We start from the raw sequence: 19,480 nt of genomic DNA, 5'->3' as shown, positions 1-19,480 counted from the left end.
ACTGACTGAGCCACCCAGGTGACTCATGGTTTTGTTTTTGTTTCTTATATATATAATATATAAATATATTATTTTATGAACTATGTAAATATTACTATGTCATTCAGCTCCAGTGCTTATACTTGTTTCCCAAGAGCGTGTCTGGAAACTATGAGGAAGTGCCAATTACCACATGAATAAGAAATTGCTGGTTTGTTGTTGACATTGCTTTGGTCTGAAATGCGAATTTACACCTTAGGCAGAATGCTTAAAGATACATCAGATGGGTTACTCTAATTCCCTTAGGAAGTTACCACTTTCTGTATATTGGTGAGTCCTAGATGGAAATTTAGAAGCTCTGACTCATTTTGATTCAAGGGGATGAAATTGGCAATTTGCATTTAATATGGAGCCCTGGAGAGGAACTTATTTGCTAATAAATACCATGCATTTATTTTGAATCAAGGCTTTAATCTGCTAGTATTCTTCATTATTTATCTTGTATGAGTAATGGAGCTTTTGTTATATATAATTGGCATTCTGTGATTAGGTCCTTGTGATTTGCTTTATTATAGTTATGAGGGTATTGAGTGGTAATTAGATAACTTTGGAAAACTTCATAAAGTACCATAGATAAGTTGAATATACCAGGATTTTATCCTTAGATTCCTTAATTTGATAAGGAAAGATAGGGTATGTATGTTTGTGTGTATGTATGTATGTATGTATAAATAACATGGGTGTTGATACTATGACAAGTAGTAGTTTATAGGAAAAGCTTTTGGGATTCAGAAAAATCACATTTTTTTAAAGGAGCAAGTCTTTTCACAGGTCTTTCCCTTATCAACTCCCTGTTTCTCCCTGCCGGAAATTTTATAATATTTATAACCTCATATTTGTTTGGCTTTTTTCCATGTTCCTGATTCTGCCCAAGTAAGGATATGCTAGATGAATTCAGTTACTATAACTGAATTCGATTAGAAACATACTTTTGAATGAGGGAGAAAGGAAATACTCCTTGCAGTCTGTGGGGGAGTAGTGTTAATTTAAGGTCATTTAATCTTGGATGTTTGGTACAGCCTAAGGTGGTCAGTTAATACAGTGAGAAAGCATGCAGTGGTATTTGCTATCTCAACTCTGTCCAAAAAATGCCATTTTAAAAACTTTAATTAATTAATTTGAGAAAGAACAGGAGCAGGAGGGAGAGGAAGAGAGAATCTGAAGCTTTCTGTATATTGCTACATGCTGAGGGCAGAGCCCAATGCAGGGCTCAATCCCAGGACCATGAGATTAAGATGAAAAGCTGAGCATTAACCAGGAGTCGGCCACTTAAACAACTGTGCCACCTAGATGCCCCCACATAACCCATTTCTTGGGGTGCTGCATCTAAAGAAAATCCTCCATAATAGGAATCTCTAGAGAATGATCAGTTTTTGTCCTTTTTTGGAAGGGGGAATTGGCTCTGATGATTAGACTCCTTGTTTATTGAACCTGATGACAACATTCATTCCTACAAAGAGAATGCGGGGTTCAGCCAAGCTAATTTATGATAGGAACTTTGGTGAGAGTTTTTAGAAGGAACAAATTAGCAATAGATGGTAAGAGCATAGGTGTATATGATAAAGGAAGGTGAGAAGGAAAAAAGACAAGGTTTAAGTGATTATAGCATCTGCTTAGTGTTGTAGAAGTGTGATGGAAACTTGTAAATTGAGAGCAGTGTTAGGATTCTTTAAATTGTTAGAAATAGGAAAGCTCCCCTGTTTAAATATTGGACAAGTCAATGTAGGTTAGGAGTCAGAATTACAACCATTTATCGGCTTCTTTGTTGTTAACTTCAATGTATGGGTCTCAGCCAGCTTTGTAATGTTAGACCCTGTGTGTGTCTTTTCTGGAGATGGCTTGGCAGTATTATATCTACTGTTGAAATTACTCTGATCAAGAATATGTGTTGATCAACTCTTTGTTCCTTATACAATTACTGGAAAGGATAGAGTTATATATTTCTAGACAACTTAGATTGCATCAAACTTTCTCAACTTTAGTATACTTTAAGGGTCATCTGGAGGGCTTAGGCAGTTTGGGAGTTTCTGGCTCAGATCTGAGAAGTCAGTAAATGATTGCAGCAGGACATGTAGAAAATGCCTTGGTTTTTATACAGAGAAAAAATTACCAATACACATTTAAATTATGTACTTCAATTGAGGAAGTAAATTTCTTTTGGTAATGAATCGAGTATACAAATTTTCACCAAGTTCACATTGGATAAAATGACCAAAAAAATTTACAAGTATCCATGAATTTTTTTGAAAAATGGATGTGATCTCAGTGAATAGTGTGTTGATTTCCAGGACATGGTAATTTCTGCCTAAAACTTCTACTTGGATGCAAAGTTTATCTTGTTTGTGTTCTGTTAGTCACAGAACAACATAACTTGAAGTACTTTATGGGGTTTTTTCTTGAGGATTTTTTTAAAAAGATTGATTTATTTATTCATGAGAGAGACACGCAGAGAGAAAAGCAGGCTCCCAGCGGGGGGAGCCCGATGTGGGACTTGATCCCGGGACCCTGGGATCACGACCTGAGCCAAAGGCAGACGCTCAGCCACTGAGCTACTCAGGCACCCGAGGATTTTATTTTTAAGTAATCTCTACAACCTTGTATGGAGATAAAACTCATGATGCTATGATCAAGAGTTGCATGCTCTATCGATTGAGACAGCCAGGTGCCCCTGTTTTGTTTTAAGCATCTACTTCTCAATACTTTAAGTAGGCCAGAAACTGGCAATACCAATGCAGTGGATTTCTTGGTGTACTGAGTTTGAGGTAGAGTTTGTGCCCTGGGGAAATTTCAACTACTGTATTATAGCTTGGCTGTGAATATTCTGGTAGCTGTACATGGTTATTGAAATCCAGTGCTGTTTTCTAATGATGCTTCTTTATGGGAATAGTTTTAAAATGGACTAATTTTCTCCAATATTGGAAGTGCTGTAGAATATATATATAGGTCAAATCAGTCACTTCCACATGCTATAGCAAATAAGGAACCCAGAATTGAAATGAGGGGAATTCTTTCTGTGGCTTGGAGTGAGTAAAAGAAATTACAGAGGATTTTATAATATTGTAACTTATGATTTCTGAAAATAAGTTATTGCAGTGAAACCGGTTTTCTAATTTTGAAGGACGGCAGAAGATCTGAGGCACTGTATTTTTCTTATTTACATTTTGTGTAATGTATAAATTTCCCTAGTGAAGTTGTCTGGAAAATGGACTTTTATTTAGACAGATGGGATGCTTTCTCAACTGAGGGAGTCCTGGCCCTAAATTATGTCAAAGTAACAATAGAAACATTGATTCTTCTAAGATTTGTTGAAGTCCCAATGAGAAAACAATGTGTGAAAGCCCTGACTTAAAAAAAATAAAAAGAAAGCCCTGACTTAACCAAATAATATTTGTGTATATCTAAGATTATAACATGGAAGATTCATAAAAATAGTACCAAGAAGCAAGACTTACTCTAACCTTATAGGGAGAAGAAAACATTAATGGTATCAGGTAGGAGTTTGGATACTTAGTAATTTCTGTTGTATTGATACATTGTTTTTTTTTTAAATAATAAATTTACTTTTTATTGGTGTTCAATTTGCCAACATACAGAATAACACCCAGTGCTCATCCCGTCAAGTACCCCCCTCAGCGCCCATCACCCATTCACCAGCACCCCCTGCCCTGCTCCCCTTCCACAACCCCTAGTTCGTTTCCCAGAGTTAGGAGTCTTTATGTTCTGTCTCCCTTTTTGATATTTCCTACCCATTTCTTCTCCCTTCCCTTCTATTCACTTTCACTATTATTTATATTCCCCAAATGAATGAGAACATACACTGTTTGTCCTTCTCCGATTGACTTATTTCACTCAGCATGATACCCTCCAGTTACATCCACGTTGAAGGAAATGGTGGGTATTTGTCGTTTCTAATGGCTGAGTAATATTCCATTGTATACATAAACCACATCTTCTTTATCCATTCATCTTTAGATGGACACGGAGGCTCCTTCCACAGTTTGGGTATAGTGGACATTGCTGCTATAAACATCGGAGTGCAGGTGTCCCGGTGTTTCATTGCATCTGTATCTTTGGGGTAAATCCCCAACAGTGCAATTGCTGGGTCTTAGGGTAGGTCTATTTTTAACTCTTTGAGGAACCTCCAGTTCCAAAGTGGCTGCACCAGTTTTCCAAAGTGGCTGCACCAGTTCACATTCCCACCAACAGTGTAAGAGGGTTCCCTTTTCTCCGCATCCTCTCCAACATTTGTGGTTTCCTGCCTTGTTAATTTTCCCCATTCTCACTGGTGTGAGGTGCTATCTCATTGTGGTTTTGATTTGTATTTCCTTGATGGCAAGTGATGCAGAGCATTTCCTCATGTGCTTGTTGGCTATGTCTATGTCTTCCTCTGTGAGATTTCTCTTCATGTCTTTTGCCCATTTCATGATTGGATTGTTTGTTTCTTTGCTGCTGAGTTTAATGAGTTCTTTATAGATCTTGGAAACTAGTCCTTTATCTGATACGTCATTTGCAAATATCTCCTCCCATTCTGTAGGTTGTCTTTTAGTTTTGTTGACTGTATCCTTTGCTGTGCAAAAGCTTCTTATCTTGATGAAGTCCCAATAGTTCATTTTTGCTTTTGTTTCTTAAGCCTTCCTGCATGTATCTTGCAAAAAGTTACTGTGGCCAAGTTCAAAAAGGGTGTTGCCTGTGTTCTCCTCTAGGATTTTGATGGAATCTTGTCTCACATTTAGATCTTTCATCCATTTTGAGTTTATCTTTGTGTATGGTGCAAGAGAGTGGTCCAGTTTCATTCTTCTGCATGTGGATGTCCATTTTTCCCACCACCATTTATTGATGAGACTGATTTTCTTCCAGTGGATAGTCTTTCCTCCTTTGTCGAATGTTAGTTGACAATAAAGTTGAGGGTCCACTTCTGGGTTCTCTATTCTGTTCCATTGATCTATGGGTCTGCTTCTGTGCCAGTACCACACTGTCTTGATGACCATAGCTTTGTAGTACAACCTGAAATCTGGCATTGTGATGCCCCCAGATATGGTTTTCTTTATTAAAATTCCCCTGGCTATTCGGAGTCTTTTCTGATTCCACACAAATCTTAAAATAATTTGTTCTAACTCTCTGAAGAAAGTCCATGGTATTTAGATAGGGATTGCATTAAACGTGTAAATTGCCCTGGGTAACATTGACATTTTCACAATATTTATTCTGCCAATCCATGAGCATGGAATATTTTTCCATCTCTTTGTGTCTTCCTCAATTTCTTTCAGAAGTGTTCTATAGTTTTTAGGGTATAGATCCTTTACCTTTTTGGTTAGGTTTCTTCCTAGGTATCTTATGCTTTTGGGTACAATTGTAGATGGGATTGACTCCTTAATTTCTCTTTCTTCAGTCTCACTGTTAGTGTATAGAAATGCCACTGACTTCTGGGCATTGATTTTTGTATCTTGCAACGCTGCCAAATTGCTGTATGAATTCAAGCAATCTTGGGGTGGAGGCTTTTGAGTTTTCTATGTAGAGTATCATGTCATTCGTGAAGAGGGAGGGTTTGACTTCCTTGCCAATTTGAATGCGTTTAATGTCTTTTTGTTGTCTGATTGCTGAGGCTACGACTTCCAGTACTATGTTGAATAGCAGTGGTGAGAGTGGACATCCCTGTCTGGTTCCTGATCTTAGGGGAAAGGCTCCCAGTGCTTCCCCATTGAGAATGATATTTGCTGTGGGCTTTTCATAGATGGCTTTTAAGATGTCGAGGAATGTTCCCTCTATCCCTACACTCTGAAGAGTTTTCATCAGGAATGGATGCTGTATTTTGTCAAATGCTTTCTCTCCATTTCTTGAGAGAATCATATGGTTCTTGGTTTTTCTCTTGCTGATATGATGAATCACATTGATTGTTTTACGAGTGTTGAACCAGCCTTGTGTCCCGGGAATAAATCCCACTTGGTCCCATGGTGAATAATCTTCTTAATGTACTCTTGGATCCTATTGGCTAGTATCTTGTTGAGAATTTCTGCATCCATGTTCATCAAGGATATTGGTCTGTAATTCTCCTTTTTGAGGGGGTCTTTGTCTGGTTTTGGAATTAAGGGGATGCTGGCCTCATAGAACGAATTTGGAAATACTCCATCTCTTTCTATCTTTCCAAACAGCTTTAGTAGAATAGGTATGGTTTCTTGTTTAAACGTTTGATAGAATTCCCCAGGGAAGCCATCTGGCCCTGGACTTTTGTGTCTTCGGAGGTGTTTGATGACTGCTTCAATTTTCTTCCTGGTTTTTGGCCTGTTCAGGTTTTCTATTTCTTCCTGTTCCAGTTTTGGTAGTTTGTGGCTTTCCAGAAATACGTCCATTTCTTCTAGATTGCCTAATTTATTGGCGTATAGCTGTTCGTAGTATGTTTTTAAAATCGTTTGTATGGGATCCCTGGGTGGCGCAGCGGTTTGGCGCCTGCCTTTGGCCTAGGGCTCGATCCTGGAGACCCAGGATCGATTCCCACATCGGGCTCCCGGTGCATGGAGCCCGCTTCTGTCTGCCTGTGTCTCTGCCTCTCTTTCTCTCTCTGTGACTATCATAAATAAATAAAAATTAAAAAAAAAACCTTTAAAATCGTTTGTGTTTCCTTGGTGTTCATAGTGATCTCTCCTTTCTCATTCGTGATTTATTAATTTGAGTCTTCTCTTCTTTTTAATAAGGCTGCCTAATGGTTTATTTATCTTATTAATTCTTTCAAAGAACCAACTCCTGGTTTTGTTGATCTGTTCCACAGTTCTGGTCTCAATTTCATGGAGTTCTGCTCGAATCTTTATTAACTCTCTTCTTCTGCTGGGTGTAGGATCTATCTGCTGTTTTTTCTCCTGCTCCTTTATGTGTAAGGTTATCTTTTGTATTTGAGTTCTCTCCAGTTTTGGAATGGATGCTTGTATTGCGATGTATTTCCCCCTTAGGACTGCTTTTGCTGCATCCCAAAGATTTTGAACAGTTGTATCTTCATTCTCATTAGTTTCCATGAATCTTTTTAATTCTTCCTTAATTTCCTGGTTGACCCTTTCACCTTTTCGCAGGATGGTTCTTAACCTCCACGTGTCTGAAGTCCTTCCAAACTTCTTGTTGTGATTTAGTTCTAATTTCAAGGTATTATGTTCTGAGAATATGCAGGGGAAGATCCCAATCTTTTGGTATCAGTTCAGACCCGATTTGTGACCCAGTATGTCGTCTCTTCTGGAGAAAGTTCTATGTGCACTTGAGAAGAATGTGTATTCAGTTGAGTTTGGATGTAAAGTTCTGTAGATATCTGTGTAATCCATCTGGTCCAGTGTATCATTTAAAGCTCTCGTTTCTTTGGAGATGTTGTGTTCAGAAGACCTATAGAGTTTAGAAAGCGCTAGATTGAAGTCACCAAGTATAAGTGTATTATTATGTAAGTATGTCTTGACTTTGGTTATTAATTGATATATTTGGCAGCTCCCATATTCGGGGCATATATATTGAGGATTGTTAAGTCCTCTTGTTGGATAGATCCTTCAAGTATGATATAGTGTTCCTCTTCATCTCTCACTACAGTCTTCGGGTAAATTTTAGTTTATGTGATATAAGAATGGCTACCCCTACTTTCTTTTGAGGACCATTTGAATGGTAAATGGTTCTCCAACCTTTTATTTTCAGGCTGTAGGTGTCATTCTGTCTAAAATGAGTCTCTTGTAGACCGCAAATAGATGGGTCCTGCTTTTTTATCCAGTCTGACACCCTGTGCCTTTTGATGGGGTCATTAAGCCCATTCACATTTAGAGTTACTATTGAAAGATATGAGTTTAGTGCCATCATGATATCTATTCAGTCCTTGTTTTTGTGGATTGTTCCACTGGACTTCTTCTTAAAGGGGAATTTTAAGAGTCCCCCTTAAAATTTCTTGCAGAGCTGGTTTGGAGGTCACATAATGTTTCAGTTCCTGCCTGTCTTGGAAGCTCTTTATCTCTCCTTCCATTCTGAATGAGAACCTTGCTGGATAAAGAATTCGTGGTTACATGTTTTTCTCATTTAGGACCCTGAATATATCCTGCCAGCCCTTTCTGGCCTGCCAGGTCTCTGTGGAGAGGTCTCCTGTTACCCTAATACTCCTCCCCATAAAATTCAGGGATTTCTTGTGTCTTGCTGCTTTAAGGAACTTCTCTTAATCTTTGGAATCTGGAGCTTAACTATCATATGTCGAGGTGTTGAACGGTTTGTATTGTTTTTAAGGGGGGATCTCTCTATTTCCTGGATCTGAATGCCTGTTTCCCTTCCCAGATTAGGAAAGTTTTCAGCTGTGATTTGTTCAAATACATATTCTGGACCTCTGTCCTTTTCAGTGCCCTGGGGAACCCCAATTAAACGTAGGTTTTTTTTCCTCAGGCTGTCACTTATTTCCCTTATTCTATCTTCATGGTCTTTTAATTGTTTGTCTCTTTTTTCCTCAGCTTCCCTCTTTGCCATCAACTTGTCTTCTATGTCACTCAGTTGTTCTTCCACCTCGTTAACCCTCGTCTAGTTTGGTTTGCATCTCATTTAATTGATTTTTATTTTCTGCCTGATTATATCTAAATTATGCAGTCATAAAGTCTGTTGAGTCCTTTATGCTTTTTTCTAGAGTCACCAGTAGCTTTATAATAGTCCTTCTGAATTGGCTCTCTGACATTGAATTGTAATCCAGATTTTGTAACTCTGTGGGAGAGAGGACTGTTTCTGATTATTTCTTTTGAGGTGAGGTTTTCCTTCTAGTCATTTTGCTCAGTGCAGAGTGGCCAAAATAAGTTGTATTGGGAAAAGGAGAAAAAGAGAGGAGAGCAAGAAGGAAAGAAAAGAGAAAAAGAAAAAAGAAAAAAGGAAGAACAAAAAAGAGAAGAAAAAGAAAAAAAGGTGGGGGTGAGGGTGGGGGAAGCAAACAGAAATCAAAAAGCAAAAAAAAAAAAAACCAAAAAAAAAAACAGCACAGAGGGGAGTATCTTTAGATTCTGTATACTTTAAATCCCTTGACTTCCCCTGGAACTGTTCTGTCTAGCTGGTCTTCTGGGGGAGGGGCCTGGTTTGCTGATTTTCAGGTGTTAGCACTTGGGGGAGCTGCTCTGCCCCCTGCTGGGTTCAGGGATCAGTGGGGGTTGTTTACCCCCTGAGGCTCCAGGAGAAACAACCACAGTGGCGGTTGCCAGCCCTGGAGCCCTGGAGTCAGCTCCTGCAGTAACTATGGAGCTCTCAGTCTGCATGGGCCTGGTTGCTCCCGGGGCGAGGCTGCTGATCTGCTAAGCTTGAGACAGGAGTGTCCTTGCTGTCCTGTGCCCTTCTGGGCTCTGCCTGTCCCGGGGGGAGGTTGGATCTTGGGCTGTGTCCCCCGCACCATGTGCTCCTGGGCCTTCGCTCCAGGGCCTGTGCTGTTGGATTCGTGCTTCTGGCCAGGCAGCCCCCTCTCCATGGAGCCGCCCCCCCCCCAGCCTTCCCTGCCCAGCTGCTCCTGGATCCAGCCATGCACGCTGCAGCCCTTTAGGGAGCTCGGCGCACTCTCCCTGGGGCGCAGGTGTCTGTTAGTGTCCCAGGGAGTCTGAGGGCATCCTCACCCCTCCTGCGATCCTGCTTCAACTCCCGGGATGATTGGTGAAGCTCCTGCTTCTCTGGGATGGAGCTTTCCTGTCCTGGGGGTCCCTCCCCTTTGGATGCCTTTTGTTTCTTTATTTCTCCCCCCGCCCTCCCCCCCGGTCTTCCTACCTTGATAGAAGCGTGAACTCTTCTCACTGTAGCATTCCAGATGTTCTCTCTTTAAATCTCAGGCCAAATTCGTAGATTCAGGATGATTTGAAGGTTATCTAGTTAATTTGGTTGGGACAGGTGACTTGGGGACCCCACTCTTCCACCATCTTGCCCCTCCCCTTATTGATACATTGTTATAGTTGCTGGTAGAATCGAGACATAAATGAATAAAAGGCACAGGAAATTTTCTTTATGGTATAGGCAAGGCTTGCTTCAGAATAAAGTTCCAATTTCTCTTTCTTTTTAATGTTTTTAGTCGCAAAACATGGGAATTTTGTTGTGCCACATTGCTGACGGTACAAAATTGGGTGGTATTTTCTTAAATTCAGCTTGCCTTTTCTCTCCATTAGAGTGCCAAATTTTTATTTGGGGCTTGGTGGAAAGGGAAGAGGGTGTCCTTAAGGTTTTGTACTCTTATTGGATACTTACACCTGTTTCAGTATAGCTCACAGGAGAATAAATCTTCCATGTTTAAATTTTTAGAAAACCACATGTTCAGTTGAACTCAACCCTTTGTGCACCTTTCTTAAAAATCAAGAGAGCACTGTTGACAATATATGACAGTTTATTGACATAGGTAATAGAGTACTTGACTACATAAAAGATACGAAAATGTGTCATTATTTGGGTTGGAAAAATATATTGGTTATTCTCTTGGTTTTTGTAATGCACATAAATATCTGTACAGCTCTTTTCAAAAGACTTGGAGCAAATTGTAATCAAAATGACAAAAACATGTATTGATAATTCAGAGAAGAAAATACTGGCAAGTAAAATGAAATGCCTACAAATCACTCATAAACATCCTTTAAAAGTCATTGTATGATATGTTTGACTGTCAGTTTTACACACATGTAAAAAGGCAATGCTGGCTAGGTGAGGAAGTGGCTGTCATTCATGGACATGAATGGAGCCTAAGAAACATGGACAAATATTTCATCCAGAAACTTAGGAAAATTTATTGGACAGCAGATACTGTGCAAAAATCTATTAGATCATGTTTTGGAGATGTCTTTCTAGATTAGTTTCGTTGTTAATTATTGCTGTATTTTAACTGTATTAAAATTTCTAACTGCTCCCCTTACTTCCAGCTTCAGATTCTCTAATTCATCTGTCTGCCAGAACATTCTTTGGGAAAGATATGACAGACCACGTCACCGTGCTTCAAAAATCTGCAGTTGACATTGAGATGTTTCAAGAGTGTCAGAAATAAGCAATAATCAGTGAAGAGGACAAAGATTATATAAACTGATAATATTAAGAGCTTTTTTTTGCCACTCTTAAAACTGGAAGTTTTTCCACTTTCAGTCACTGAACATTTGTATTCGTAAATATTGTGACCTTCTTTCACTTTTATCTCCTGAATAAGAAATTTGTGCCGCAAAAAACAATGTGATTAAAATTTAGGATGATTTAGGATAATGTACATACCTTTTCTCCATTAACATGAACAGGAGAGAATAGTCTGAATATCTGCATTGATAAAATTGTAATTTTCAAATTCTTTTGGAGTATCATGTGCAATTTTACTTACAGGGACTGCTATGAAAGTTTAAACCTCATGCTGATTTAAGGGTTCTTTGACCAGGACCCTATAGAGACACTCTGTATATCATCTACTCTATTTCATGGTACGCATGATCATCATAGCATCTCATTCCAAATTATTCCCCAAAATGGAAGTGTGTGAACGTATTTCTACTGAATTGAAAATGATTTTCAAATGGATGGCACTTGTTGTATTGGTCTAGTGTGGACAATCTCAAGTAAATACAAGCCAGCCTTCTAGGAATATGTGGAGAGAAACCACACGTCCTGAATTGAGCTAGAAGCATTAACAACTACAAAAATCACAGACAAAATAAATTAGACGTATACTATCCTGAAATTCATCTTTCTTTTCAAATATTTATATTTCATTGTCAGTCTTTGGATTTGGAAAAAATATCTCAGTATTTTTCATTCTATGGAGTATCAACTTGCCATCAAAATATTGACCGGTAATTGTCCTGCATTAGACATTTATTGCATACGTGATAAACACAAATATTAGTCGTTTTTTTTCTTCCCCTACCTGCCATTTTAAAACAGCTAGGAACCTAATCTGTTGTTAACTAATTTATTGGACATATATAGCTTAAAAATTTATTTAAATGCTTAAGAAAATTATGATTAGGAAATGGTATTGAAATGGAAATGTGAAATACTTAGTAAATGATGAGTATGTATGAACTATTCATTGGATATTAGGAGGTGAAGAGAATGAAATTCAACATGTATTAGTTTTTTATTGTGTTTTCTTTCTTTGCTTAATCTTTTTTGGAATCTAATGCTTAAGCACAGAGACCTACATTTATAAGCCAATCTTTATTGTGGATAGATCCTTTTTTAAGTGGTTGCTGTGATAATAGAGTTGGTTTCCTAAGGAGGTTTCTAAAAACATGTTTGGTAAGACTTCTTTCTGAAAAAGACTTTAGAAAGAAGTGAAGCAGTTTTGTAAAGATCTACACAATTCTGTATTCATTGTTTGAGTGCTTATGGGTAGCAAAAAGGAAATGGACATGGGGAGTCTTTATTAATCAGGAAAAAATGTAAGGTACTATTTAATTATGTGCATTTTGAGAGTATTTAGATGAAATAACCAAATGTAATTGCTTTGTGACTTTAAGGTATTATGATTGCTAAGAAAGAGTTTGCTAACATATGTATAGGAAATATTTTCAATACACGGTTATAGAAACAGACCTGTTAGGATACCTCTTGGCAATGGACATTTTAAAATCTGATTGGATTATTGCTGTTGCATTTTGTGGGGGATGGGGATTGTTCTGTATGCAGTTGTCACATAGTAATATTGTTAAGGCTGCTCTGTGTGGTGTAGATGTTATTCTGTAAATAGTCTTTATGTTACTACTTGTATTAGATTTAATATTCAAGATGGAATTGTTGCATAAGAGGCCTGCCTCTATGCATGTTTGATGGGCTTTTTTATTTCCCTGTATATAATTGAAAAAAAAAAGTGTGTTAAAACATCCTATTAAGCAGGAGATGGCTGATATTTGGGGCATTTTAATTGTTAGAATATAGAGGAATTTTTATATTAGAATGTTTATATTAGAAAAACAAAAGCATAATTTAGAAGTTAGAGAACAGGGAATTATGGAGGGCTATATGTGTATGCATAAGTTCAGAGATAGTTCTTTAACAGCCAGGTTTTACTCCATGCTCAGATGTTGGGAACCTGCATATGTGTTATTAATACTGTAATGTTAGTACAGGTGTGGGAATTTGTTAATGTTTTAAGGGTGGAATTGTTAAATTGCCTCTCAACATTAATTCCTATTCAGTGGATATTGTTACATCTTTTGTTAAAATATATAATGTAATTGTTTAACATCTAATCTTGGTATTAGGCATTGCTAAAAATACGTATCATCTTATTAGGATAGGCATTTTTGTTTCTCAAAAGTGATATTATATCTAGTCTCAGGTGTTCATCAGATCATTAGGTTATGGTAATATGTAGTGTGTAATATAATATTTAATATTGTTTTAGATAAGAATCATCATGGTAGAAATGTCATAAGTGTTGATTTGCCTTTGTTCATGGTTTTCAGATGTTTGTATACAAACAGAATAGGGTTACCAGGTAAATCCTACAAGTGGTTAAACAACAGGTTATAAAAGTTCTCATAGGTCAGTGGAATTTAACATTTAATGATAACTGGATTGTTGTTATTTTAAAATACTCTTATAGTTGTATAGGTGATTATAAGTTCCTATGGGGGATGTTTGCGATTGTTTTGTCAAACCTATGGTCATTAAATATGGCCTGAACAAAGAAATGTTTATAAAATGTATATATAATAGGCACAGTTACTGTTTTCCTAATGTATAGAAACTATTATATCAACATGTTTTGTATAAATACATGAATTATATATCGTGTGAAAATTTACCCATAAGAGTTTTCAGATTATCTATTAGTAAATATTTGGGCAGCTGAAGTCCAGGGTGTATATTCTTAGATTATTTTGTGTAAAACAGCTAGGATAATATATAATAGTTTCTGCTTTAAACTTTTAATACTCGATTTTAGGGGTTGGTTTCATACACACATGTATATATACACACAGATGTATTGGATACATGTCTATAAAATAAGTATTTATTAAGGATCCTAGCATAAGAATACTTATTGGCCAAATAATTATCACTCAGCTTTAGTCTGCTCTTTGTGTTGTTTGGTGATGGATGATATAGGGAGTTTTAGCTTATGAGCTTTAGCTGCTGGAAGGTATTGATAGCTACCTGAATTATATAGACTGATAGATCTTAGTTTTTGTTTTAGAACATCTGCACAAAATTTGCTGATAGGCACATATTTTGAAATACCAATCTGAGAGACAATTAAAACATTTTATTTTGGCAAATTGAATTACTGTACCATTTCTATTTGGGATGTATTTGGTGCTGGAGATTGTAGTAGTATTTGTGTATATATAGGTCAGTGTCATTTTATAAAACGTTAGATAAATAATTTATGTCAATAATTTCAGAAATATATTTTCATTGAAATGTTAAAAGTGAAAACATTGCTATAATTGATATAGGTAGCTATAGTAGATTGAGCATCCTCATGAGTTAGGATTGATTTTGATGTTTATTTTTGTGGGGTTTTTTTAAGTTGTTATTTAAATTCTAGTTAGTTTAGCCTTCAGTATAATAATAGTTTCAGGTGAACAATATAGTGATTCAGCACTTCCATACAACACTCAGTGCTCATCACAAGTGCATTCTTTAATATCCATCGCTTAATTAACCCATGCCCTCCACCTCCCCTCTGGTAACCCTCAGTTTGTTCTCTATAGTTGAAAGTCTCTTTATGTTATTGAGATTTTTTAAGACACTTTTTTAAATATAGAAATTATTTACATTCATATTTTTAAATATGAGATTTGAATAATTTCAAATTTCAGTATAAATTTTGGATGTTAAATGTTGAACAGAGCAGGGAAGCATTTTAGCGCTGCATATATATAATGGACAAGCTTTCCTAAGTGTATAGAAATAACCCTATCGACAAACACACAAATACACAGCATGCATACATACACACACAGTAAGTCTATTAATGTTGAACAACTATGGCCAAAACTATATTACCAATAGAAGTATTATAAAACCACCCCTATGTGTTTTCACTTGGTGTGTGGCAAGTTGTTATTAAATAGTGTGCAAATGTGAACAGATCTTTGTTTTTATACTACATATAACTATTGATGGACAGACATTTCTGTCATATTTTTGAATATATTCCACCTAAAGTTAGAGCACATAAACTTTTTCTCATGCTTGTAGACATGAAATGGTAAAATAAGCCTGTACTGTTAAGTATGATTTCTAGATTGCTGTGTATTTAGTTATCTAAAACACTTGTTATTTCCAGATATACAGACATTACTGACAAACCTACTTTTAAATACCATACTTTAAAAAAATCAATATAGTAATTAATTTTTCTGCATGATCAGTGGTTTGTTGTGACATATATATGGGCAGGACAGTGGATGCTTTCCAGTCCCATCTATAATGTATAATTCATTTGCTTCCTATCCTTTTTGGTTTAAAGAGATTCTGAACATCATGTATATGTTGCAGTCATGCTATTGATAAACCAGAAGTTTGAAACGTTAAACATTTGCAAATTATTCTAAGAATTGTACTTGGGTGGCTTTTTATGGTTTGTTGGTAAACACTGGTATTTATAGTAGTTTATAAATGTCTAACTTAGGAAGTCTGTAGAATTGTTGATGAACAAAATAGAGGGTAGAAACGTTTTGTTTTTAATATTATGCACCCTTGAATAGGATAACATGGATTGATGACATAATTAAAAACAAATGACTTAAATTGAGGTAAAAGATTCTTAGCTATATTTTTGTTAACACACACACACACACACACACACACACACACACATATATATATATATATATATAGTCAGGGAAAAGAGGGGGTTAAAAGTTTTTTTCCTCACAGTTTCATTTAGAAGAAATTTTAGACTGCAGTAGTTAAATTGTACCTGTTTATATTTCTGCCGATTTAAGGGACATGTAAGTCTATCTTACTTTCCCAGATGTACTGAAGTTCTTGATGAAAGTGATTTTTCTGAAGAACATTTTATAGAATCTAAATCACAAAATTTCTATGTTCATTGTTAAGTGGTAGTAAGACAACTTTGTAAATAATTGGCAAATGAATTTTAAACCTCTAATATTTTTAGATGTATTGAGTCATAGTATAATTTTGTAAATATTTTCATTGTAAATGTGTTAGGATTATCGTCTTTTAAAATCAGTATTGCAAAGCATTGATCATTGATAAATAGGCTCTTAGAGCGATACAACATTTAACATTAATTTGGTTGTTAAGAGGAAAAAAGGTTATGCATTATAGCATTCTCGTAATAGAATAGGGTGCCATTATATAAATTGTATATTAAAAAACTTAAATCATGTAAATTCATTTGGTGTTTCTGGATTTATCATAATGTATTTCATTAGTAGCATCCTGATATACATATCTTGATTGTTTTTACATTAAGACTATTTTTTAACAGTAGATTTAGGTTCATAGCAAAATTGAGGGCAAGGTTCCAAGATTTGCAATATAGGCCATGCCCCACGATTGCATAATTCCCACTACTATCCACTTGGCACCCCCATTATCAATCTCCCTTACCATACTGGTACATTTGTTCCTACTGAATTTACATGACATATCATGAATTAACCAAAGTCCATGGTTTGTTATGGTTACCTCTTGGTGTACATTTTGTTGGTTTGGACATAATGTTTGGACATAATGTTTGGACATAATGGCCTGTATTCATCATGGTATTATACAGACTCTTTTAGTTGTCCTAAAATTCCTCTGTGCTCCACCTATACATCCCTCCCCCACATTTATTTTTATTGTTGTTTTTTACATTGGAGATATAAATGACTTTGTTAAAGAGACTTTATACTACCTCTTGGAACTATACACAGTTCTGTATGTGTTCCTTTGGTTGCATGACAATATTCAAGACAACTTTGTAAATAATAGGCAGGCACAAGCTTTTAATTTTTAACATCTAGTCTTTCTAGATGTGTAGAGTCTCACAAAGTATAATTTTGTAAATAATTCATTGTAAAATTTCATATTTTCATTGTTCTCAAATGTAATAGCAATGCAAGTGTAATAGCACTTGCAATTACAAATTGCAACAATTTTAGGTTTCTAGAGCTATACATATTTTGGTATCTGAGTTGTTAGAAGAAGGAGAAAGTTAAGAGTGTACTACTCTTGCATTCTCTAATAGAAAATTTTACATTTTAATCACTGTTTAGTCCTCGTATTTATTATGCATTAAAAATTCTAAGTTGTAATTTTATAGTTGTATTGCTGATAGGGTGTTATGTATTTTAATCATAGGAAATATGTAAGAAATTGTATTCTCCTTCAAGCCATTCAGTTTTATATTTAACTGGATAACATGACAACATTCAAGACGACTTTATAAATTACAAATTGATAAATTATTTATAAATACCTAGTTTATCCAGAAGCATGGAATTTCATGACATGTAAATTTGTAAATACTTCATTGTCAGATACCACCGGTTGTTTTTTGTAAATGGTTTGGAAGTATAGTAAGTGACTAATAATTTGTTCTGTTAGATATATGTAACATTTTGATGTTAGGTGGATCGTCTTCCTTTTTCTTAAGATTATTATGTTTTCATGTAGAAGAAAGTATTAGATTTTATATTCCAAAACAAAAATACCCAGGATGTATTTTAACTTTAGAATGAATACACGAGAAGTGAATTGTTGCTTAATATCAGATAAATTCATAGTTAGAAGACATTTGGTATTCTAATTATTATTTTACTCATTGCAAATTTATATGTCTATATCCATATATACATATATAATATAAATGTTAAGTACATGTATACATGTAAAATTAGTTTTAGGAATATAAATCTGATAATGTTCTTTTTCTTATTTGTAGGTTACTGCTTTGTATTTTATTTTTCTGAAAATTGTAGAAATAGTATTTCGATTCCAAACTTAATTAAACATTTCTAAAATTGACTCTATGTTCTATCTAAATATGTTATTTCTAATATGAAATGCTTGAGTAGCTATCCATGTTTGTCTTCTGATCTGTTACCATGTGTATATATATCCAAATTAAAATAGAATTTCTGTGATTATTTTGTTATTCTAAAAGGTTTTTTTGAAAATTTCCAGTGTATAGTTATATTTGTATGTTATGTAATAAACAAATGTCAAAAATGTTCCATCTCAGTAGCCTGTAATAAATTATGAAAATTTCTCAGAAGTATAAACAAACATCGAAGGCAGTGTAGTTTTTGAACAGAGGTTTGGCATAATAATTGAAATTCAAGTGTGAAAACATTTGAAGTAATATAACTTACTGCTGGGATTTTGTCTATTTTACATCTCAGATTTACAAAGAAGAAAGTTACATTGAGTATAACATTGGAGCATCTGAAATAAACACCCATAAAAAATCGTAATGGTTATAGCTTATTCATTATACTAATATAATTTAAACACTGGAACATTTTCTGATATGAAAGGATGTTTTAAAGGGACATTTAAAATTATTTCACCTTTTGAACAAACATCAACTAATAGTGTGTTTACAGAGGTATGTCCATATATGTCTGTTGTTCAAATGGAAATATTAATGGTTACTATTCCTGAGGAATGTAATTATTTTGACATGGTTAAAGAGTTAAGTAATGAGTACTCATCAGTTTTATCATATTGGTGATTATTTTAGCACTCTTAAAATTTTGTGTATGTGTAAGTTAAGTGGTAATACATTGTTAATTATCTGTATTATTACTACTTGGCGGTCTGAAATGAATATATGAATTGTTGAATAGAAATTTCCCTAGAAGATCATATGGCAAAAATTTATCATTACTGTGTGGGGAGATGGGAATGGAGGACTGTTCTGCTTTCTGCATTTGAAATTTTAAAGATTTCAAAAGGAACATTTAAACAATGAAAGGGGTTTTTTAAAGGTACTACCAATCTGTGCCTCTCTGCTTCGTTGCCTGTTATCCTCTTTGGAGTATTGGGCTGTTATATCCAATTTTGTATTCCCAGTGGCCATTATGAATAATTTGTGAGTGATCTAGAGACTCCAATAGAGCAGAAAGTCTACACACTGAAACAGTATTATGGGACCTATGAAAAGAAATGAGAGAAGATGGGATTTGAGGTAGGTGCTAAACAATTATATTTGGGTTTATAAACACTTCAGTGATTTAAAGAAATCCTTGAAACTCTATAAAGGGAAAATTTTCGTAATATACTGCCATTTTTGTGATTACTGACTAGATCAAATTGTTTGAAGGAGCGTTTATTGGTATATTTTGGAAATGACTTTTAATGGGCATGATAGAGAATGGATTCTTTCATGGTAGAGTCTGTCAGCAGGATTTCAGCAAGCTGTTGGTTTTATATTATTTAGTAAGTTATTGTACAGTAATATTAGCTGCTTGTTTAATTATCTGCATTCAATAATCATTGTAATTCTACAGTTATCCTAATCTGTGTGTCCTCGTGTCTCATTTGTAAC

At 35.4% G+C, this 19,480-nt stretch overlaps 1 long non-coding RNA gene and 1 other non-coding gene across 2 annotated transcripts in view; both read left to right on the top strand.

Moving 5' to 3' along the window:
• Positions 1 to 19,480, top strand: part of LOC144295959 (uncharacterized) — a 99,570-nt gene that overhangs the window by 4,557 nt on the left and 75,533 nt on the right. The window contains exon 3 of the long non-coding RNA XR_013363111.1: positions 10,902 to 19,120. This is a non-coding gene — a long non-coding RNA (uncharacterized LOC144295959). The remainder of the gene's footprint in view (positions 1 to 10,901; positions 19,121 to 19,480) is intronic.
• On the top strand, positions 1,439 to 1,510 carry LOC144304086 (small nucleolar RNA SNORD108). The gene has a single exon (XR_013371070.1). It is a non-coding gene; the product is annotated as a small nucleolar RNA SNORD108 (small nucleolar RNA).

Source organism: Canis aureus, chromosome 2, assembly GCF_053574225.1.
Source record: "Canis aureus isolate CA01 chromosome 2, VMU_Caureus_v.1.0, whole genome shotgun sequence".
NCBI lineage: Eukaryota > Metazoa > Chordata > Mammalia > Carnivora > Canidae > Canis > Canis aureus.
This window is presented reverse-complemented; position numbering and strand designations above follow the sequence as displayed.